Below are 21643 nucleotides of genomic sequence, written 5' to 3'. Positions count from 1 at the left end.
AGTAGCAGCAGCAGCGGCGGCAGCAGTAGAAGCAACAAGAGGAGCAGGAACGACAGCAGAGTTAGGTGTAATTATCAATAGCTCTCTGTACACTTTCCTCACTGCTTCGATGTGTCTGTATACATTTGGAAAACTTTTTCAGTTTATTCATTGCTGTTTGTTTGGGGAAATAAGTATTCGTTGATGCTGTTGCTTACAGCAAGAAGGGGAAAGGGAGGGATGTTTGTTTGGGAATATGAGCATTCGTTGATGCTGTTGCTTACTGCAGAGGGGGCAAGGGAAGGATTTATATTTCTGTTTGGGTGGGTGGGTTTTAAAAAAGTTTTACTTCCTTCTAAACGCAAACATGTCTGTTAAAAGGCAAAGTATTTGTCCTAGAGGAAAAGTAAAGAAGGTAGGGTACGGAATCTGTGCGTCTTTCAATAAATGCTGTTCTCTTAGACTCGGGGCTTTTAGGTTAACATAATGGGCAGCGCCGGGGGGAAATCAGGCGCTCATCAAAAATAATGAAATCTTTAAAAAAGCCCAAATGTTTCCGACAGTTTGGCAAATTTTTACCAACATTTATGTCAGGACTCAACACCTCTAAAGTCCACTTAAAATCACATTCCAGGATGGATTTTACTGAAAAACGTTTTTCAAAGGCACCCAAAAAAATGTAACTTTGCAGCTGCTAAGGACTCTAGAGCTCTGGCAGTGACCAAAACGTGTCTGTCATTTTCTTGCTTATTGTAACTCTGACATCAAGTGACTCTTGTTTTCTTCAATCGAAAATATTTCGACTTCTATTCAAGATAGATGGGTATTTTCCTTTATCAAAAGCAAGGGAAATGGACAAGCTTTAATATTGCTTGAATAGCTCCAAATGCCCCACCTCCTCCCCCCCCAAAAAAAAACCACGAAACATTACGAGTGCCTGATTCCACCGCGTCATGACACGTACAACTCTTACAGGACAGACCCAAAGAGTTCAAAGAAACCTGCCGGACGTTTCTTACTATCAAAGTTTGAGAGTGCTATGTGATTGACTTGAGCAAAACTCGCGGGCACTACAACAGTAGATTGTGACAGTTTAATGAAAGATACTAGAGGGAAAGGCCATGGGAAACAAAGACAAATAAACACCAAAGTAAACATCTTGGAATAGTTTTGCGTCTAATGGAAAGTTGACTCGTAAATAGCGTCATTTAAAAAAAAAATCAATCCATTGCTTTACTGTTACCAACGCGGTAGTAAACAATAAATGGCCTATATTCATGGATCTATAATACAGACTTCAACAAAAGTTGAGGACCACCTGGGCAGACAGCCCTGATTTTTTAAAAAAATCTTTTAAAAAGACGGCAAGGAACGTTTCAAAATGTTTTGCTCTGAAAGTGTTAATATGTTACCAATGCGTGCCGCAAAGCTTCCTAGAAGGGCAAAACCACCACGTGCAGCACGGAAATCCTCGGGGGAATTTTAGCCAGATTTGCTGTTTTTAACCGACTTGTGTGCGACACCATGGACATTCCTCAGTTAAAATTTCCGGTGCACGTCATAAATGGACGTACGATCTCGAACTGTGCTCACTTTAGTGGCAATATAAGCCGCCGTTTGCGAAAAATCCAGTATCGCATCAACATGCCACACAGGGGAAAACTGAGAGAGTTTGATCGTGCCAGAGCTATCGCATGGTTGCAAGATGGAGTTGGAGTCCAAGAAGTTGCCAGAAGGCTTGGAGTGTCACACTCAGTCATTGTCCGCCTGAGGCAGCACCATCAAGCCTCTGGATCAGTCCAAGAACGCCCACGTGCAGGACGACACCAGAAGACCACTCAGAGTGTGTGCAAGTGGTCCTTAACTTATGTCGAAGTCTGTATTATGTTGTTGTAAAATATAGGTATCTATAATACAGCATATAGGTGCTTCGCCGTCTTTCACAAAAGATCTGAGTTCAATACCGTGCTGGGAGAATGTTTATTGAGTATCTCGGTGTTTCTGTTGTACGCTTCCTAGGAAGTTGAGGTTGTTTCAGAATGCTCTCAGGTCTGCTTGGGTAATAGTATAGATTGTAAAGCGTATAGAGCTTGCTGTTGAAGGGGGATTTTCGCTATACAAATAATAATAATATCTATTATTATTATTATTATTATTATTATTATTATTATTAAGTAATATCCCTCTCAGCCCGAATTGACCCTGACAGGCAGGGTCGAAGCTTGCCTTTTAAATGATCGAAACGTGTGTGGCATAGAGGTGTGAAAGAACCACACTAAAGAACAATCAACAAACAAACAAAACCCCTTGTAAACAAGAAAAAGACATTTCCGAAAATAAATTGACCTGCTCCGCGTATCCATGGTGCTCACTCGCTGTGGGGCCACACGCGGGTTGCCTAGACGTCATTCGTAAGCACACGTGGGGGTCAATATTGAACTATTCTAATTTTAAAAATATTGTTTGGATTGTTACCTTTTCCGCTAATGCCATGTATATTATATTGAATGTTTGTATCACCTCAAGACTACATGATGTCTTGTGTGGATGAATTATTGTTTGCTTGGCTGGTGTTCAAGAGACAGCTGTGTCACCTAGAAAGAGGACAACTTTATCTTACTTATGCCCAGGATGACATAATATATCATACCATCTTTAATCTGATCTAAGGGAGTAAAAAATGAAATGATTAATTTGGTTGGTTTTCAATATCGTCATTCGACCTTTTTTTCTAACTTTACTTTAGTACAGTAATCATTTTTTGCACTAGATGTGCCTTTTTGTAACCTTCTGTTTGAAGTGTGCAAAGACATTTGAACAGTTCAGTAATACACCATAACTTCATCAAGAGTAATCCCACCAAAGTTAGTGATGTCAGTTATTTCTAACTGAATGTGTGATTGAGGTGTAAAAATAAGTGTTTACAATGTTACTTTATCTTAATGGCAATAGTGCGTTATGTAACAGAACCTAGAAAATCAATGTGACAAATTTGTCATACTGATTAGAATTCAAAGGTAAAACATAACGTGGAAGAGAAAACGCGCTTCAAGAATAGATTTTAACATCTTTTAAAAGCAGTTTCCATTATTACCCTACCTTCAAAATAATTCAAAATAAATTATTTAGAAGTTAAATCAAGTAAAATCCTTGTAATACATCATTATTGAAAAATCATGGAAAGAGTAGGGGGGAGGGGGGGTAAATTTTATATTTACCCTTCTGCATATCGTGAGTTGAGAGGGAAAACTACTGTAGCTAGTGGGAAGAGTAACTGCGAAGTCCAGTCGAATAACGAACCTCTGTTCATCTAAAAAAAATTACCAATCAACTACCCTTCTTTACTGCGACATTTCCATCTATGTTTGTACATACAGCATAAAAATTTCCTTCAAGCCATAGGCAGTATATTTCCCCTTATTTAAGAACAAACAAAAGCACAGTCCTATTTACATCTATTTGTACTTTTATTTCTCCGGAAAACCAGTAGATAAAATGGCAGTGAATCAGTTTTGGAGAACACAGGAGAGTATAATATGTGTCAGGACGCGGTGGAATCAGGAGCTCGTCAATTTGGGGGCATATAGAGTAATTAGTACCGTCTTAAAGCTTGTTTACTTGATTTGTATTTGGCTAAAAAAATACCACTCTATCTCGAATTGAAGTCGTGGGTGGTTGGCGGGTGCTCTGGTGTGGTTTGCTCCTTCTTTCCTATCGAACATCTATCATCCTTATCTCCCCTTCTTCTTTTTTATGTTTGTTACTTTCTTGTAACACATCTAATCTTCTGGCGCTCATATGACCTTATGCAGTTGCGAGCGCCGTAAAACTTCTTCCAGAACTAACTAAACGAAGTCGAGATATTTTCTATCTAAGGGGGTGGGGGCTACCTGGTGTCAGAGGCAGAAATAAGCGAGAGAACGGCCACCAAATTCTGGTAACCTCCAAAGCTTGAGAGTCCTCGAAAACTGGACATTTATGTTTTTCCCTAACATTTACTCAGAAATGCATTTTTAATAGGATATTAAAGGTGTTGAGTCAAAAATAGAAATGTTAAAAATTACCCAACACCCAGTAGAATGCCGTTTTATAATTTCATTGTTTTAACGAGCGCCTGATTTCACCACGCAGCCTCACATTTTATAATCATATATCAACACAGTAGTTAAGAGGTTACGGTAAGGTAATTACAAACAAAGTATAAGGTATCATTTGAGAGGAAATCCCCTTCTTGCTCGTCTTACAGGATCAACGTGAACTGGGTAAATTATGGATAAAGAAGAGGATGCTAAACACTATACTCGCCATTTCGTAATCTAACCTACTTTTTCTTTAAGCAAGACAGAGAAAGCACTTGAAAAATTTGTGAAACATCTAAAGTGTGACAATAAGCTAATTTGAAACTGTATTCTCGCACTTTCAAAATCCAAACACAGCAGAAATATTCAAAAGCAAATATTTCGACCCAAGTAAAATGCCACAAAGCTTAATTCCAATCCAGCGACCGCGTCACACCGGACCAGCAATGATAATGAATTGCCCATGCATGTCATTTTTTCCAGACCAAATTTCCTAGTTGAGGGATTTCGCTTGAAAGGTCGCCTTTTTTTCATTCCTCATCTGAGTGCGGCAAAGCTCCGAAAGGGTTTGGAAGCTGGTCGTATTTCTATTTACGCTATGGGAAACAGAATGGTTAGGACTAAATGACCTCTAGCCGTCACGCAATAAGCGTCAAAGTTTGCATAATTATTCCGACAATGGATTTATTCAGTTCCACTTTAAGTTTCATTAATTTCATCGTAAGAACAGGCACGTTATAATAACAAAGAATAAAATTTTGTAGGAGTCACATGGGGTATGACATTTACAGGAGTATAACACCTTATTTTTAATTTTTTGTAAGTAGAGGTTTTACGGCGCTCGCAACTGCATAAGGTCATATAAGCGCCAAAGGGGTGGATGTCAACAGAGAAGTCTTTTCAGGGAATAGGTCTTACTCTGCTCACCTCTCTAGATTTAACAGCAAGAGTCTGTTTTGACTTTCAAGGCACCGCGGAAATAGCGGGTCACAAGAGTGTGACAAACATATAAAAGAAATAGAGGAAAATGACGATAGTAAGGATTAGGAAAGAAAAAGCAGCAGTTCCCTGTTGTAGTTCAGGCACAGTTATGAGCATGACATTGTTGAATCAACCCATTTACGATTCTACAGTTCATAAGAACGAGAAATACCCCCCCCCCCCTTGGGAATGGCCTAAAGGCCTAAATACACTTCAGTCAGTGGCACTGCCCGGGTGGGGGGGGGGGGGGAGAGTATAACACCTTAGGTAGACAGTAACAACATAGAGAGCGAAAAGAAGCAGGTCCAACTTGCGGCGCCCTCCATCCACCCGCAGAGATAATGCAGCAGAGGTTCCGTTCATATCTGTCTATTTATCTATCTATCTATCTATCTATCTATCTATCTATCTATCTATCTATCTATCTATCTGATTCTATCTCTCTCTGTATATATACATATACATGTATATGTACGTAATGTATGTATTTATATGCACATGTCTATATTATCATAGTTCTCATTCTACACATCACACGTTTGTTCACGTGTATGTACAGATATAATATGTGAGGCATTGTGGTGAACTCAGGCACTCGTCAAAATAATCAAATCGAAGAAATAGGCATTTCCACCAGTTTCGCAATTTTTATTTAAAAAATTTTTTTTTTTTGGTTAAACACCTGTTATGTCCATATAAAGACACGCTTCCATGTGAATTTTAAGAAAAACATTAATTAATGGCACAAAATATGTAAAGTTTTAGTTTTCGAGAACTTTCAAGCTCTAGAAGTTATGAAATTTTGGCGGCAATTTTCTCGATATTTTTACTTCTGAAACCATGCTACTCCACCTACGTTAATCGAAAATATTTCGACCTCTATTCAAGATACATGGCTGTTTGTTTTTTGGGGTTTTTCATAGAAAGCAAGGCAAATGAATCAGCTTTCAGATGATCCCAATAACTCCACAAGCCCAAAAATTGACGAGCGCCTGATTCCACCATGTCGTGACACATATTTCTAATATAAAGCCTGCGGCTGTTTCTAACTTTTCCACAAAAAAGGGACGATCCTGAAATTCCACACCCGTTATTCAGAATTAATTGTCCTGAGTTTCTGTCGATAATTTCTTGACACTGCAACAACTCGTGACAACATTAAAGTTAAAGTAATTCGACCAGCTAATTTCCAATGTCGGAAATGGATAGTGCTCACGGCTTAACCTGCCCCGTTGAGAAAAAAACACCTTCGTTTGACGACTTAGAGAGGTTTTGTTTTTAAGCTTTAGTAGAGGTTTTACGGCGCTCGCAACTGCATAAGGTCATATGAGTGCTAGAAGATTAGAGGTGTTACAAGAGAGTAACAAGCATAAAAAGAAGGGGAGATAAGGACGATAGATATTTGATAGGAAAGAAGAAGCAAACCACACCAGAGCACCCACCAACCACACACTTAGAGAGGTTTGAATAATATTATGAGCCAAACGACCAATAAACAAACGGCTTTTTAGTAAAAGTAAACTTGAACCCTCCATTAAAAAGAAATTCGGAAATGACGAGAAAAAAGGCCACAGGGGGGATTGGGGAGGTGTGGGAGGGGGGGGGAGGGGTAACTGACTAGGGAAATGCTACTTCTCTAAAGACGTAATAAAATAATAAGCACGAACATGTTTGTACACTCTCAGGGGAACCAATTGTATGATACATGGGTGTATCTTCTCCGGAAGGTTTGTTGTTTGTTTGTTTGTTTGTTTGTTCGTTTGTTTGTTTTTGTGTTGTTGTTTTGTGTTTGTGTTGTTTGTTTTGTTTTTGCTTTTCTTTGTTGTTGTTGCTACACCCCCCCTCCCCCCCCCCCCCCCCCCGGGTTGAGAGAGGTAAAAACGCCTCTGTTGTATTATCTCTAGCTTTGGTTGTTTTATTTTTCGTTTATGCATCTTTGTTTAATTGTACCGGTGGACAAAGTGGACAACTTTCCAAAGACCAGTTTGTGGGCTGCAGAGTGGTCAACGAATGTGAACTCACAGAATCTGGGAAGCACGAAGATTTCAAGCATTCTCAAGGCTGCTACCCTAGAATTACAAAGTTCTATCTGCTCAAATCTGAAAAATAGAAACATCTCAATGAACACCAAAATAAAAGTCCTGAAATTCTATGTTTGGTCAACCCTTCTATATGGCTGTGAATGCTGGACAATCACTAAAGACAGTGAAAATAAAATAGAAGCAACAGAAATGTGGTTTCTTAGGAGACTGCTAGGAGTATCGTGGAAGGAAAAGAAATCAAATGAGGTAGTGCTTGATGAAGCCCACGTGGGACGCTCAATGTTAAAAACAACCAGGAAACGGCAAATGCAGTTTTTGAGACACCTGAATAGACATAAGGGTCTTGAACATCTAGCTCTCACTGGCAAAATTGAGGGCAAGCGAGGCTGGGGTAGGCTCAGAACAACATACTTAGGGAACCTCATCAAATGGGTAACAGGGAAAGATCAGGGAAACGTAGTTTTTTTTTTAAGCATCCGAGCTAAGGAATGAATGGAGAACCATGATTGCCGATGTCTGTCGCAGATCTGGCACTGGATGATGATGATCTGCTCAGCACCTATAACAAACATTATGAGTTTTACAACACGCGAAGCCTTTTCGGATGCAGTTTTTTTTCCGGGGGGGGGGGAGATTGGGGTTGTTTTTTGTATACCTTGATAGGACTCCGAATAATCTTACGATTTTGATAGAACAGATAGAGCATTTGGTAACTGAACTCATGGTCTTAGCTACTCAAACCAACCAAAAATGTCAAATAGAATTTTCGTAATTCTAAAGTAGCGATTGGTGGCTGTGGTTTATACAAGGACGGCCATTCTTGTGAATGTCATAAAGGAGGGCACGTTACCCAAACTCATTGGGCAACAACATACTGCGACCCACGGGCCAGATCCAGTTCAGAAGGTCATTTCAAAAGGTCAGTTCACCTGGTCCATTGCCATGCCACCAAAAGTGGAAAAATAACTTGGAAGAAATCCTGTTTGTAGCCTGAAATTATTACGTTATTTTGGTCACCAAATAATGTGTTTTTGTAAGACTGTTTAATAAATAACATAAATCTATTTTTCGTTTTTATTTTTGTGGGGGGGTTTTGTATTTTAATTGTTTGACTGGGACATACAGAACGTTATACCGAATCTTATAATCTCAAATAAATAAATTTGGAAAATTTTGTCATTTTAAAGTTTGAACTCGACGGCGACGTTTTGTTATTTGTTATTCCTGCAGTGTATTGTAATTAACAAGATATTTGTCCAGCCCTCTCTAATAATAGATAGCATTGTATAGCGCAAATCCCCGCTCAACAGCTAACTCTATGCGCTTCACAATCGATACTATTACCAAAGCAAGGATGAGAGCTTTCTGAAACAACTCAACTTCCTGGGAAGCATACCGTGCAAGCAGCCATTTATAAACGCTAAAACACTAACTTACGGACAAAACCTTTCGCTGTCTATAGCCGGGTACACATTTCCACCTGGGTGAAGTGAGGAAAATTCATGTATAGTGCCTTTCCCAGCGACACAACGTCGGGCCCTGGGCTGAACCCCTGACCCCGCAACATCACGATTACGAGTCCGGTAGCCTAACCGCCAGGCCCTCTGTAGAAATCCTCTTTGCTATGCCGAAAGTTTTCCCCCTTCCCCGACTTATACCCAGAGTCCTGCGTTTAGCTACTTCCAACAGCAAGTCTGTTTCCATGGTTCTGTTGCTTGAGTGAGTTTTAGCTGTATGTATAATGACAGTGAAAATAGAGGCAACAGAAATGTGGTTTCTTAACAGACTGCTAAGAGTAACGTGGAAGGAAAAGAAATCAAATGATTTAGTGCTTGATGAAGCCCACGAGGGACGTTCAAAGTTAAAAACATTCAGGAAACGACAAATGCAGTTTTTTGGGACACCTGAATAGACATAAGGGTCTTTAGCATCTAGCTCTGACTGGCAAAATTGAGGGCACGCGAGGCATGGGTAGGCCCAGAACAACATACTTAGGGAACCTAAACAAATGGGTAGCAGGGAAAGATCAGGGAAACGTAGCTTTTTTTAGAGCATCCGAGCAAAGGAATGAATGTAGAACCATGATCGCCGATGTCTGTCGCAGATCTGGCACTGGATGATGATGATATTGGTCGCGTTTAAGCACAAGGGGGCTATCCCGAAAAACGCTGTTTTGAGAAAATGGAAGGTAAAGTTTTTGGATCCGTATTCAGCTTCTTTAAAAGACAAGGGGAATTTTCTCTATAACCAAACAAATGTACACACCAATAAAATCCAAACTTTTCCTATAGGTAGGACAATGCCCGCTTTTGGTGTAGGTCCAGATTTCTGGACACCCCCGAAATCTGGGTTAACCCTCTTTTCCTTAAAAGCGACCGTTTTAGGTAATCTGTTTCCTGGCATGCTTCGGGTGAAAAACAAGTTACACATACTGAAACAACAAAAGAGAAAGAAAAGAAACAGAAAAAAACGCGTGGCATCTTCCATCCACCCGCAAAGATACCGCAACGGAGGGTCAGTTCCAAGTCTTCATTTTACCAACTAAAATTTCGTTTAAATATACAATAGTATCATAGATGTAAATTTTAAAAAGGCGAAGGCATGCGTTCTACTTTTAATGGTTATTTATACAAATTATTTTTTATGGAAATTTTTGCGAAATGACCTCTTTTATCTGTCGCAGTCCCCTTTGGCGACAATTTCCATATAGTTACAAAAATATGTTTACCTTTCATGCACAATAGTAAAATGTCAACACTCATTATAATGTTCGAGAGATTTATTCAAACAACTAATTTACTTCATATGAAAATAGCAGACCGTCACGATCCAACTTCCCCTACTGAAAACGATCTCGTAACAGAAGAGTTAGTTTGATCTGTTCGTCACGAAGGCAGCATCAATTGTCATCCATTACTACGAGACAATACCTCAAGGGCAACTCCGTGGTTGTGAATACGAAATGTGGTAGTTAACCACCCCGGATTACATTTTCTTCTCCAGGAAGTATAAAAGATACGAAGACAATTAAAAGAATACTTTCCTTTTATTTTGAGTAAAAGGGGTCTTATGTAATCACTCTTTTCCGTGCATTTGGGGAAAATGGTGAAAGGTTAAGACATAAACAGGCGATGTTCTTTGCGGCAGCTTTCACCTCATTAAGGAATGTGGGTTTCTAATCGACTTTCTTCTTCGTTGTTGTTGTTGTTGTTGTTGTTGTTGTTGTTGTTGTTGTTGTTGTTGTTGTTGTTGTTGTCGACGTTGTTGTTGCTTGGTTTCAGTTTTCATCTTATCTTTTATTTTTGGTTTTTGAGTTTTCATTTCAATATTGTTTTTGTTTGTTTTAGTTTTTGCTTGAAAGAAAAAAAAATTTCTCCTATTTCTTCTCCTGATTTTTCTTTTTCTTTTTTTTAAGGTGGGGAAGGGGGAGTGTGCTTTGGAAAGGGACTTCGGGGTGGGTAAGGATGTTGCAGAGCCTGCCTTGTCATGGTGGTTCTCGTCTAGTCCGTCTTAGCTGACCATCCAAGAGCGTTTTGCATTGTCGCCATAAAGATAAAGTCGATAATTGGCTGCGAGACAAGCTTTCGTCGTTGTTCTCTGAAAATATCTCCGTGTGAGAGGCTTATTTCCAAACCAGAGGCACCAGTTTTAACATAAGAAGAAAGATTTTAGTCAAAAGACTACCAAAAAAACAACAGATAACATATGTAGCGACTCTCCAGATCTGGGAGAGAAAGACTATTTAGCAGAATTATTAAGGGTATACTTCCTTGTGTGTGTGTGTGGGGAGGAGGGGGGCTCTCGTGGCCTCTCGTGGCCTAGAGGTTAAGGTGTTGGCCTCTCCTTCAAAAGGTCCCGGGTTCGAATCCGGGTAGCGACCGAAAAATTTTCTTCTCTAAATTTGTCTCTTTTCCCCTTATTTCCTGCTATCTAGCAATGTTCTGTGGTCTGCTTTCGTCTCCTCTTTCTGCCCCCACCCCCTCACCTCCTTTGCCCCTTCCTCTGGGCTCCTGATTCTTTCTTCAGCCTTTCTACTGCTACTCCTTCGTTTCTTCTTACTGCTGTCTTTCTGCAACACCCCTGATCTTCTGGTAGGAAAGATCTACACTTAGCCTTCTCGGACAAGGTCGACGAATCTCGGAGAGCCCGTGTGCAAGTTGCGCCCGTTAAAGATCCCTTGGTGGTCTAAAATCGATAAGAGTAGGCTTCGGCCGCCACCCGGGCAAAATTCAAAATGTCCTACCAACTGAAAATATTAGGTGTGTCCCGCGCGCTCATATGACCTTATGCAGTTGCGAGCGCCGTAAAACACTTAACAAAAACAAAACATACTTCCTTGACACATAAATACATGTATCTCCATCAGGGAGAGGAAAAGTCATTTTGTGTCTGATGCGACACCGATTGACCTTCAATAATAATGAAAATGTATTTATAGAGGCAGCAGCCATTATTGTCCAGGTGCTGTCTTAGCCCGCAACACCGACTTTTCGATCAGGCAAATCCTGATAAAATGTCCGGATTTTGGAGCGATCCAAACAAAATATTTTTAATGCGCTAATTTGAAAAAAAAAAGTTGTTATGCTTATTTTCTGTTTTTTGTTTTTTGTTTTAAATGTATGCATGTCGTTGTGGTGCTGAGCTTTAGAGCTTGTGTGTGTGTGTGTGTGTGTGTGTGTGTGTGTGTGTGTGTGTGTGTGTGTGTGTGTGTGTGTGTGTGTGTGTGTGTGTGTGTGTTTGTTTGTTTTGTTTTTTGTAAGCGCCACATAAATTTTTGTGATTATTATTATTATATATATTTATTATTATTATTATTATTATTATTATTATTATTATTATTATTATTATTATTATTATTATTATTATTATTATTATTATTATTGTTATTATTATTATTCTCTCGTTGATTCCAACAGAATTCTCGATTTCGTACCGGTCATTGGTCTTTACTCCAAAAAGTTGATAGTACTATTTATAAAATTGTAAACTACATTTTTGGTAAGATTGAAATTTTTATTATGATTTTTTAACTATTCAAATTAGAGCCAGGCAGTGCTGTGAACTAACAGAAAAGCAATCAATTTGATTCCCATGCACTCAGATGACCTTTACTTCCTCCATCATGATATCTTTGAACACAGTGGGTGGGTGGGAGGTGAGCGTATCCTGAGCTTCCCATAACTTACTTTACTTTTAATCTTACTTTTACGTTTACTTTTATCCGCTTCTTATACCCTTTTGGGTGTCGCGGGAAGAAAGAGACGACTCTCTGTCGCCAGCCGGAAAGCTTGGGTCAGGGGATGCTATGGGTGATTAATGTTTCCCTGACTCCATCTATCCAGGTCTTTCTCGGTCACCCTCTAGCCAATTTATGTAGGCTTCCCATAACAAAACCAAAAAAACAAACAACCCCAGACTAGATCAGTACTATAAATCATCGTTTCGTTTCTACAATTAACTCAACAAGAGAAGTTCCACAGTGGCAGTCGCGAAATTTTTTTAACTATTGCTTTTCTATTTTAAAACTGACATAGACAATCCCTACAGATTATGTTTATGATTTTTTTCCTATATCGGAACCATTAGATGAGTCACGACGCAGTGGAATCAGGCACTCATCAAATTTTGGGGAATGGAGTAATTGGTAGCAACTTAAAGCTAGTTCATTTGTCTATCTTTAGATGAAAAAAGACCCTTTTAACTGGAATAGAAGGCATAATAATTGCCATTGAAGGAGGTTGGGGTCAACTGTTTTCAGCAGTAGAATCTGCATGAAAATAACTGTTAAATTGGGTGACTTCCATTTTTTGAGAGTCCCAGGAAACTAGAATTTTACAGAAAATGTACAATTTTGTTCATTTAAATCAACCTTTTGGATTAAACAAAACAGTAACACAGAAATGTGTTTTTAAATGGACATTAGGGGTGTTGAGCAAGAAAAGAACGAAGAAAATTTAGGGGGGAGAAAAAGCCCTGCCAAACGCCCATAAAAATGACCGTTTCTCTAATTTTATTATTTTGACGAGCGCCTGATTTTACCACAATGTCTTACAAATCGTTCAGAAGACATGCGGCTTCGACCTTCCCGTATTGCCCAACCAGTTCTGACCTGAATACTGCACTCAAACAAAAAGACGGATAAATCACATAAAATAGACTTCCCCAAGTGGGAATCGAAAGTATTTTTGCTTGCAAAAAGCATAACTATTTCTCAACGAACGTCAGTACTGAGTTCAATGAACAGCTTATACATCACATTGATCTTAGCGGCTGTAACAAGATATTATTCAATATACTATCTTAACTTTCTATGGCGGTAAGAAGTTGTTTCTTGCCTTTGAAATATAGCCTACACTGTATTCTATTCGAAATAGAAATATAATTTAGATCAGGTATGGAAAAAGTCCAATTCTTTTACTCATATAGAAACTAATATGATATGTGATCAGTTTACAGTATGCTCTTGTTTCTGTGCGACATTGAAAGTTAACGAAATTGTCTCAGAATAGCACTGCCCTAGTATGTAATACCAACAGTCTTTTGTTTTACGTCATTCAATGTAAAGTAGTCGCTAAAGACAGCAAGTTCAAGCATAGCCGCCAATAGCAAGAGTAGACGCTGTCGTCCTTTTGTAAAAGTTTGTAAATTGAGAATGAAAAAAATCTACTAGATCTAGATTTAACTCCTTTTCTGTGGTTCGTGACCATGATATGAGTTTTAACGAAATAATATTTTATGTAATAAGACGCCGTCTTCTTAAAGAGAGTTAGACTTATTAATCAAAAGGAATTCGCTTGTTGAAAGGAATATGACTGACTTCATTACGGGAGTTTAAACTGAAAAGATAACGCTCAGTCCAGTTTTAGTTCTTTTTTTTTACTAAGTCTGATGTCATTTAATTTTCTACAATGGTTCATTGAGCGCCTACGAGTTGGATAGGCGGTTCGTGGACAGCTTAAAAGTTTATTGTTGGCGGCTTTCTCGTCGCAAATGGAAATTGAAGCCATCACGAAAGTACTTGAATGGATGACCCAAGATCGCCCCTCACAGCCCATGCTGTTCTCATCACAGATTCCATGTGTACCCTCAGAAAGAATGAAAAATGTTTCCTGAGACCAGATTGGATTCAACTGTGATCGAAGCAACGCCAATACGATCGCTCACATGGATTTTCTGCCCTGGCCATGCAGGCGTTAAAGGAAATGAAAAAGCTGACAGACTGGCTGGAGAGGCCACCTTAGTAAACAGCGCGGTTCAACCAAACAAGGTTTGAAATGAAATGAAATGAAATTTAATTAAATTTGAAATGGTATGGGTATTAGGTAATTTAAGGGGCGGGACCTCCTAGTTTAACGTCCGTCTCCGATAGGACCGAGCCAAGTGGGAAGTTCGTGTAAAGTGCCTTTCCCAAGGACACAACGCCGGATCGAGCTGAGGCTCGAACCCCCAATCTCACGATTACGAGTCCAGTAGCCTAACCACTAGGATATCGACGCCACCCAGAGAAGGTCGAAATCCTTAAATGTCTCTCTCGCTACCTGATTGAAGAGGAAGATAAGGAGACAGAGGTCAGTGCTGCTGTGGACAGGATGGTGGCTTTGGAAGTACAGACAGGAAGCGGAAATTAATTTGGCATCCTTGAAGGAAAGAACAGGAGAACGTTCAAATAGACATGTACTGGCACAATCAGTAGAAAGACCCTCAGTTTGGAAAGAGCAACGGAGCATCAACGGACGTGTCCAGAATGCAAAGATTGCTTCCTGAAACAAATAACAATGAACAGTCGCACTTCTCTTGCAAGCAGCGTCGTTTATGGCTTGTACTGAGAGACCGACTCGATTTCCTTTTGAGCGCGAGTCTTGAATCTGCGAGATGTATCTCGACTTCCGCGTCCATTTGTCTGTGTCTTCTCTCATTTATTTGCTTTACCTCGGTAGTCGCATCGCATTCCCCCTACTGAACACGTCTCCATTTGTCATGGTCTTGCGGACTCTCATAGGTGTTGTTATCAATCTTTGAGCAGCTCCTGATAATCTCATCTGTTTTAGTAGGTATAAAATAAGTGGTTGAAGGGTGCCACTGGAAGATCCTACTTTTACATAGAGCACTTATCGGATATTATGGCCACTTTCCACTAAAAAATAGTTTCATGTACATGATGAATGTGAAAGAGTTGATGGTGCTGGGTGCCCTGGTGTGGTTTGCTCCTTTCTTTCTTACTTTTTTCCTTGATCAAACATCTATCAGCCCGATCTCCCCTCCTTTTTTGTGTTTGTTACTCCTTTGTAATACCTCTAATCTTCGGTACTAATATGACCTTATTATGTTGTGAGTGCGGTAAAACTTTTACTAAAACAAGAATGCGAAGGGGCTATAAAAAATAATTGCCTCAGGAAACAAATGTACTTCCTTGTGTTGTGTCAGTATTCTGTTTTACTTTTCGTTGCATTAAATGACAGTTCTTCTATTGGTGTGTTTTTCTTTATTTTATCAAACAAACAGTAACAAGTGACAGAAGTGAAATATTGTAGCAATATGAACAAATGCATCCTAACAACAGTGACGTTATGGTCGAACCTACTTAAGTGGTCTCCTCTCTCCTCTCCATGGCGGTGGCTTGTACTATACGGCTGCTGTTCCGTGAAACTCTTGCGTTTTTCCTATACTTTAATCTATCGCACTCGGGACAAATGGAGACAATCGCTGCTAGCTGGTCTCATCAGAGGTGAAGCCCGACTGCGACAAGCTGCTGAGGACAAACGTCGCCGCCGAAAGAACAGCCAGAGGCTACCAACGCAGGAAGACACCACTCACAAGTGCAGCCACTGCATCAGGGACTGTCATTCCCGTGTGGGCCTGTTCAGAAACAGCAAGCGCTTCTCTCGAACCAGAAATCTCCTGCGGCGCAGATCCATAGTCTCCTGAGACTGAAGGATGCCATACAACCTATCTTTAGCTGCCCCTGTCCAACATAGCCACTTCATTCATGTGGCAGGTCGGTCTCATGCACTATTTGCTTACAGCGATCACTTCCTACTAGTTCTCCTCCAATCTGTCCGCAGACTGTATGTGTACATTCCATCAATGCAAAAAGAAGTTAAGATACTAGACAATTTTGGTGAAACTAAAACGAAAAGGTAGATTTAGGATTCCCAATTTAAAACCATATTGACTTTGTCAAGTCTAGTAAGTGGCCATAACTCAGACCCTGTCTAGTGGCGTCGGTAGCCTAGTGTTAGGCTACCGAACTCGTAATCGTGAGATTACGGGTTCGGGGTTCGAGCCTCAGCTCGGTCCGACATTGTATCCTTGGGAAAGGCACTTTACTGCGTCACTCGAATTTCCCACTTGGCTCAGTCCTTTCGAAGAGGGACGTTTTACTCGGAGGTCCTGCCTCTTAAATTATAACCTTAGAGTGCTGACAGGGGCGTTAAACCTATACCACTTCATAATTTCAGACCCTGTTTATAGCGGTCACCCGTTTAACCCTTCCAGCTCCAGCCAATACATCATATTATCTTAACCCTTCCAGCTCCTGCCATTTTTGTGCACCCCCTAACCCCAGTCCAAGCCAATACAGCAGTATTTCAGAAAAAGAGGTCTTCATTCTATTAAAAAAGTGATGCAGTATCTTCGTTATGAGGTTTAGATAATAACATATAGCAATGTTTAAAGTTAAATTAACAAATGTTATGGAAATTAGTTTAATTAGGTTCGCTAATTTCGAAAAATGCCCAAATTCGGTTCCACAAGAAACGGAACATACGCTCTTACGACGGTGGGAGGTACATGGGGCTGGAAGGGATAAATTTAAAAGTCACTTCTCTCTGTGAACGCAAGTGACTGTCGTAGACAGGTTCGACGCTGTAGAAGTGTTGAAAGCCCAATTCATGGTTTCCAGAGATGGACACTATTTCGAAATCTTTAGTTTTTATTTTGTTTTGTTTGGTAAAATATTTAAATTTAGCTTCTATTACTCCAGATGTTCTGAAATAGTTCTGTCTAAATATGGAATTTGTCCCAGATAGATTCAGTACAGGTCGTGGGGCTTTTAACCACATTACACGAAACGACAGCTAGGTGACGAAGTGAAATTGAGACAGGAGGGGTTTTTTCTTTATCTTTTTTAAAATGGGATTTTTCTGTTCCTGCTTTGGTCAATCCATAAATGCGACTAAAAACCAGTGATATCTTCAGTCGTGTCTGGTATATTTGTTCCCTCTAATATGCATTCCCAACCAAACAGAAGGGTTAAAAAATATGACCATTCTGTTCCATCAAATGGTCGCAATAAATATCATTGAACAGTAAGCTGATACCCTGAAGCCCTTTACCGAACACTGCTAAATTTGAATAAAAACATAATATGAAACAGGGAGATCCAGTTTCATTTTAAAAAGTACAAAGAGCGGTCAACTGGCTACACCCTTGAGCGACACACGTTTTCCTCGCTAAACGAACTAACGAACTGCTGTTCGTGACTAGTTTGTGTGTGCAAACGTTTAGAGTTTATTGTTTTCCTTACCATAATTATTGTCTTATTACTTTACAAGTAAACCAGGTCCCTGAGAGTCTAATGGAAACAATAAAAATGGCTGTAGCATTTTATCAAATTTGTTTTTATAGTTTTTGTTACTGTAGATCATAGGATATTTTTAGCAATTGTTTTAAGGCGCTTGCTACTGTATGAAGTTATATGAGCGCGCGGGAAGTATTAACTGTTTTTAGTTTAGTTGGAATTAATTTTGAATCCTTCCCGTGTGGCGACGGGGCCTACTCTTATCGATTTTAGGATAACCAAGGGATTTTTAATGTGCGCAAATTGCACACGGAAGCTCTGAGGACTTTTTGCCCTTATCTGAGAGGGCTAGGTGTTAGACCTTAACTGCATTAAGATCAGAGTTGTGGCTGAAAGACAGCAGTAAGAAGTAGACGAAGTAGCACTAGAAAGGCAGCAGAAAGTATCAGGAGCCCAGAAAGGGGGGGGGGGGACAAAGAGGGGGAGGGGTCAGTAAGTGAACACAAGAGCAGACGACAGAACAGTCAGAGAACAGGAAAGCTGTCAGGTTCCGAACCCGGGACTTAAAGAATGAAAGGCGAACACCGTACCAGCAGTACCACAAGACCAGGAGAGCGCCCACGGAGATCTTTGTAGTTCCGTTCTTGTACTGTTCGCTACCTTAGAAATACAAATTCTATCAGACAAGTTCAGCCGTTTTTAGTTGTTATACATAGGGTCCGAAACCGAATGTTCTATCTTCTCATTCGAAATCGTAAGAATTTTCTGAGTCGTTATCAAGATATTCATGTGTGTGTGTATGTGTTTGTGTGTATGTGTTTGTGTGTGGGGGGGTGTGTGTGGGTGTGTGGGTGTGTGGGTGTGTGTATGTGTGTCTGTGTGTGTGTGTGTGTGTGTGTGTGTGTGTGTGTGTGTGTGTGTGTGTGTGTCAGAGAGAGAAAAAGAGAGAGAGGGGGAGAGAGGGGGAGAGAGAGAGACAGAGAGAGAGACAGAGAGAGAGAGAGGAAGAGAGAGAGAGAGAGATAGAGAGATTGTATTATTTTCTTCCCTTAGACCTCTTCCAGCCATGATGCGACATTCCTTCACGCTTGCTCCTGTTGCCTTGTGTGAAACAGTGGTCTTAACAATATCTGTCGCAACGCGGTGGAATGGGGAGTTCGTCGGTGGCCTAGTGGTTAGGATCTCGGACTCGTATCCGTAAGATCGTGGGTTCGAATCCCGACAGGGACCCGACATTGTGTCCTTGGGAAAGGCACTTTACACGAATTTTCCTCACTTTACCCAGGTGGGAATGGGTACCCGGCTATAGACAGCGAAAGATCTTATCAGTTTGTTTGTGTTTGAGCGCTTAATCAGCTGCTTGCACTGTATGCTTCCCTGGAACCTGAGAATGTTTTTGAGTGTTCTATGGTCTGCTGGGGTAATAATATAGTGTAAAGCGCATAGAGCCTGCTGTTGAGCGGGGATATGCGCTATACAAATGCTATTTATTTATTATTATTATTAATTTGGTCGCTTATAAGGACAAGACAGCTAACCCAGATTTCGGGGGTTTCCAGAAATCTTGACCTACACCAAAAGTGGGCATTGTCCTACCTATAGCAGAAATTTGGTTTCATTTGTGTGTTTATTTAGTTGGTTACAGAGAAACTCCCCTAGTTTTAAAAAAACCCAAACAAGGGGCAAAAACTTTACCTTCGATTTTCTCAAAGCAGCATTTTTCGGGAAGCTTAGAAGCGACCATTTATCCCATCTTAAGGGGGGGGGGGCTACACCTGAAGGCTATCTCGCTTATTACCGGACCGAATTTTACTAAATTTCACACATATAACAAGCATAATACGGAGTCTTAAAATCCGCAATCAAATTTGAGAAAAAAGTTTCGTTTTCATGGATACGCCGCCATATTGGATTTTATTGACATGTCTTACGTAATGAATACCGCACTTATCGCTAACGGAAATTAGTTGTTTTTTCGCATGCGTGTTTACAAACATAAGATATAAAAATTGTCTGTTGTTTTTTTCCTAAACGAATTAGAACATTTTTTATTATTTTTTTCCTAAGGTAGCACTCAAATTTGCGAATAATCCGTGAAAATCCACACTCCAGACACCACCAACAAAAATCTATTCCATATATCAAAAATTCAACCCAAAAAATTTATTATTACATCTTCTCTTCATTCTGTGAAAATTTCATGAAGATTGGATGAAAAATGGTGGAGTTATTTTTAAAAAGTATAGAGAAAAGTCGCGTTTTGAGAAAATGGCCGATAAAAAAAATGAAATACTGACTTTATGAGGAAATGGCGGTTACAAACATGCCCGGTATGGGAAAAAATACGGTTTTTGGGGGTTCTTATGCGATGAAATAGTTGTAGGAGAGGCTGAAGAAGCTAAAGATGCCTGTAACTCAAATTCCATGATTTGGAGCCGAATTTTGACTTTGAGGTTGTACCCCCCCCCCTCCCCCCTTCTTTAAGCATGTTATTTTGTTTTGTCTTTAATGAAAAAAATGCCCATCTAGCTTGACTTTGAATAGAAGAAGAAATTAGTAGCCGTTGAAGGCGGGGGGGGAGAAAATGGCTGTCAAGGTTATTGGTGACTTCCAAATCTTGAGGGTCCTAGAAAATCGTGAATGTACATTTTATTTTTGTTCCTTCATTCAGCGTTTATCAATGGAATTCACATAGAAATGTGTTTTAATATGGCATAAAAGCTACTGATTTTTAAAAATCTATAAAATTGCCCAAAGGTTGTAAAAATGGTTGAATGGGGCATCTGATGTGAATGTACATTTTGCCAGCTTTACTTCTCTTTTCATATTGAATTTTAATGAGAGTAATATATAATTTAGATTGTTTATGTATACCTACATGTATTTTTACGGTCCTGTACAGCCAAGAAAAACTTCTCTTTGGGATAATATATTATAGTATTATGTTATCGTTTTATCTTATCTTAAAATGTTTGTTTCATCAATTTTATTATTGTGTACCAGGGCCTGATTTCCCCACGACGCCTATCATGCACATCTCAGTGTACGCGGGACGTTCAAGGAAGGGGCGTCCGGAAAGATCCAGTTACAAGGCAGCGCGACGAGTCGTCGACTTCCTGGACCGGTTCCACTTTGTTTTGATTTATGATTTTAGTTTTAGTAAGAGTTTTGCGGCACTCGCGACACAATAAGGTCGTATAAGTGCCGAAGATTAGAGGTGTTACAAGAGAGTAACATACCGTACGCAAAAAAGAAGGAGGGGAGATAAAGACGACAGACTTTTGATAGGAAAGAGGTTTATGTTTTCACTTGAATTCTCTTAGTAGGTCTAAGTACTCGTATATTGACGCCATTAATTGAGCATTGTGTAATATAGCGTAAATTAACTACGAACGTTCTGGTTTTGTTTTGTTTTGTTTTGTTTTGTTGTTTATTGATTGTAGTTTATTTATCTCATGGGCTCGACTGCTAGTTTTTCAACCCTCATTGCAACTGATTTTTAATGTATGTGATCAGGGTCTAGTTTTCATTCAGCAACAGTCTGATTTTGTTTCTTTTTTAATACTGACTATGGTATCTTTTTTCAGTTTTGGTTGGAATTAGACGTGATTTTACTCAGGTGACGGCTGAAGCCGATTATTATGGATTTTAGGACCACCAGGGGATTTTAAACGTGCGCATTTTGCATTCAGAACCTCCAAGATTTATAGCTCTCATCCGAGAACGCTTGAGGTTCGGTCTCACAAACCAGTGTTTTTGTTGTTTGTTTGTTTGTTGTTGTTGGGTTGTTGTTGTTTTTTGTTTTGTTTTGGGGGTTTTTTGTTTGTTTGGTTGTTTGTTTGTTTTTTGGGGGGTTGCTAAGTGTTTTACGGCGCTTGCAACTGCATAAGGTCATATGGGCGCGCTCGACACATTAAATATTTTTCAGTTGGTTGGAAATTTTTAATTTTGCCCGGGTGGCGGCCGAAGCTTACTCTTATCAATGATCTTTAACGGGCGCACTTGTACACGGGACCTCCGAGATTGTTCGCCCTTGTCCGAAA

Source organism: Aplysia californica, unplaced genomic scaffold, assembly GCF_000002075.1.
Source record: "Aplysia californica isolate F4 #8 unplaced genomic scaffold, AplCal3.0 scaffold00498, whole genome shotgun sequence".
In the NCBI taxonomy this organism is placed as follows: domain Eukaryota; kingdom Metazoa; phylum Mollusca; class Gastropoda; order Aplysiida; family Aplysiidae; genus Aplysia; species Aplysia californica.
This window is presented reverse-complemented; position numbering follows the sequence as displayed.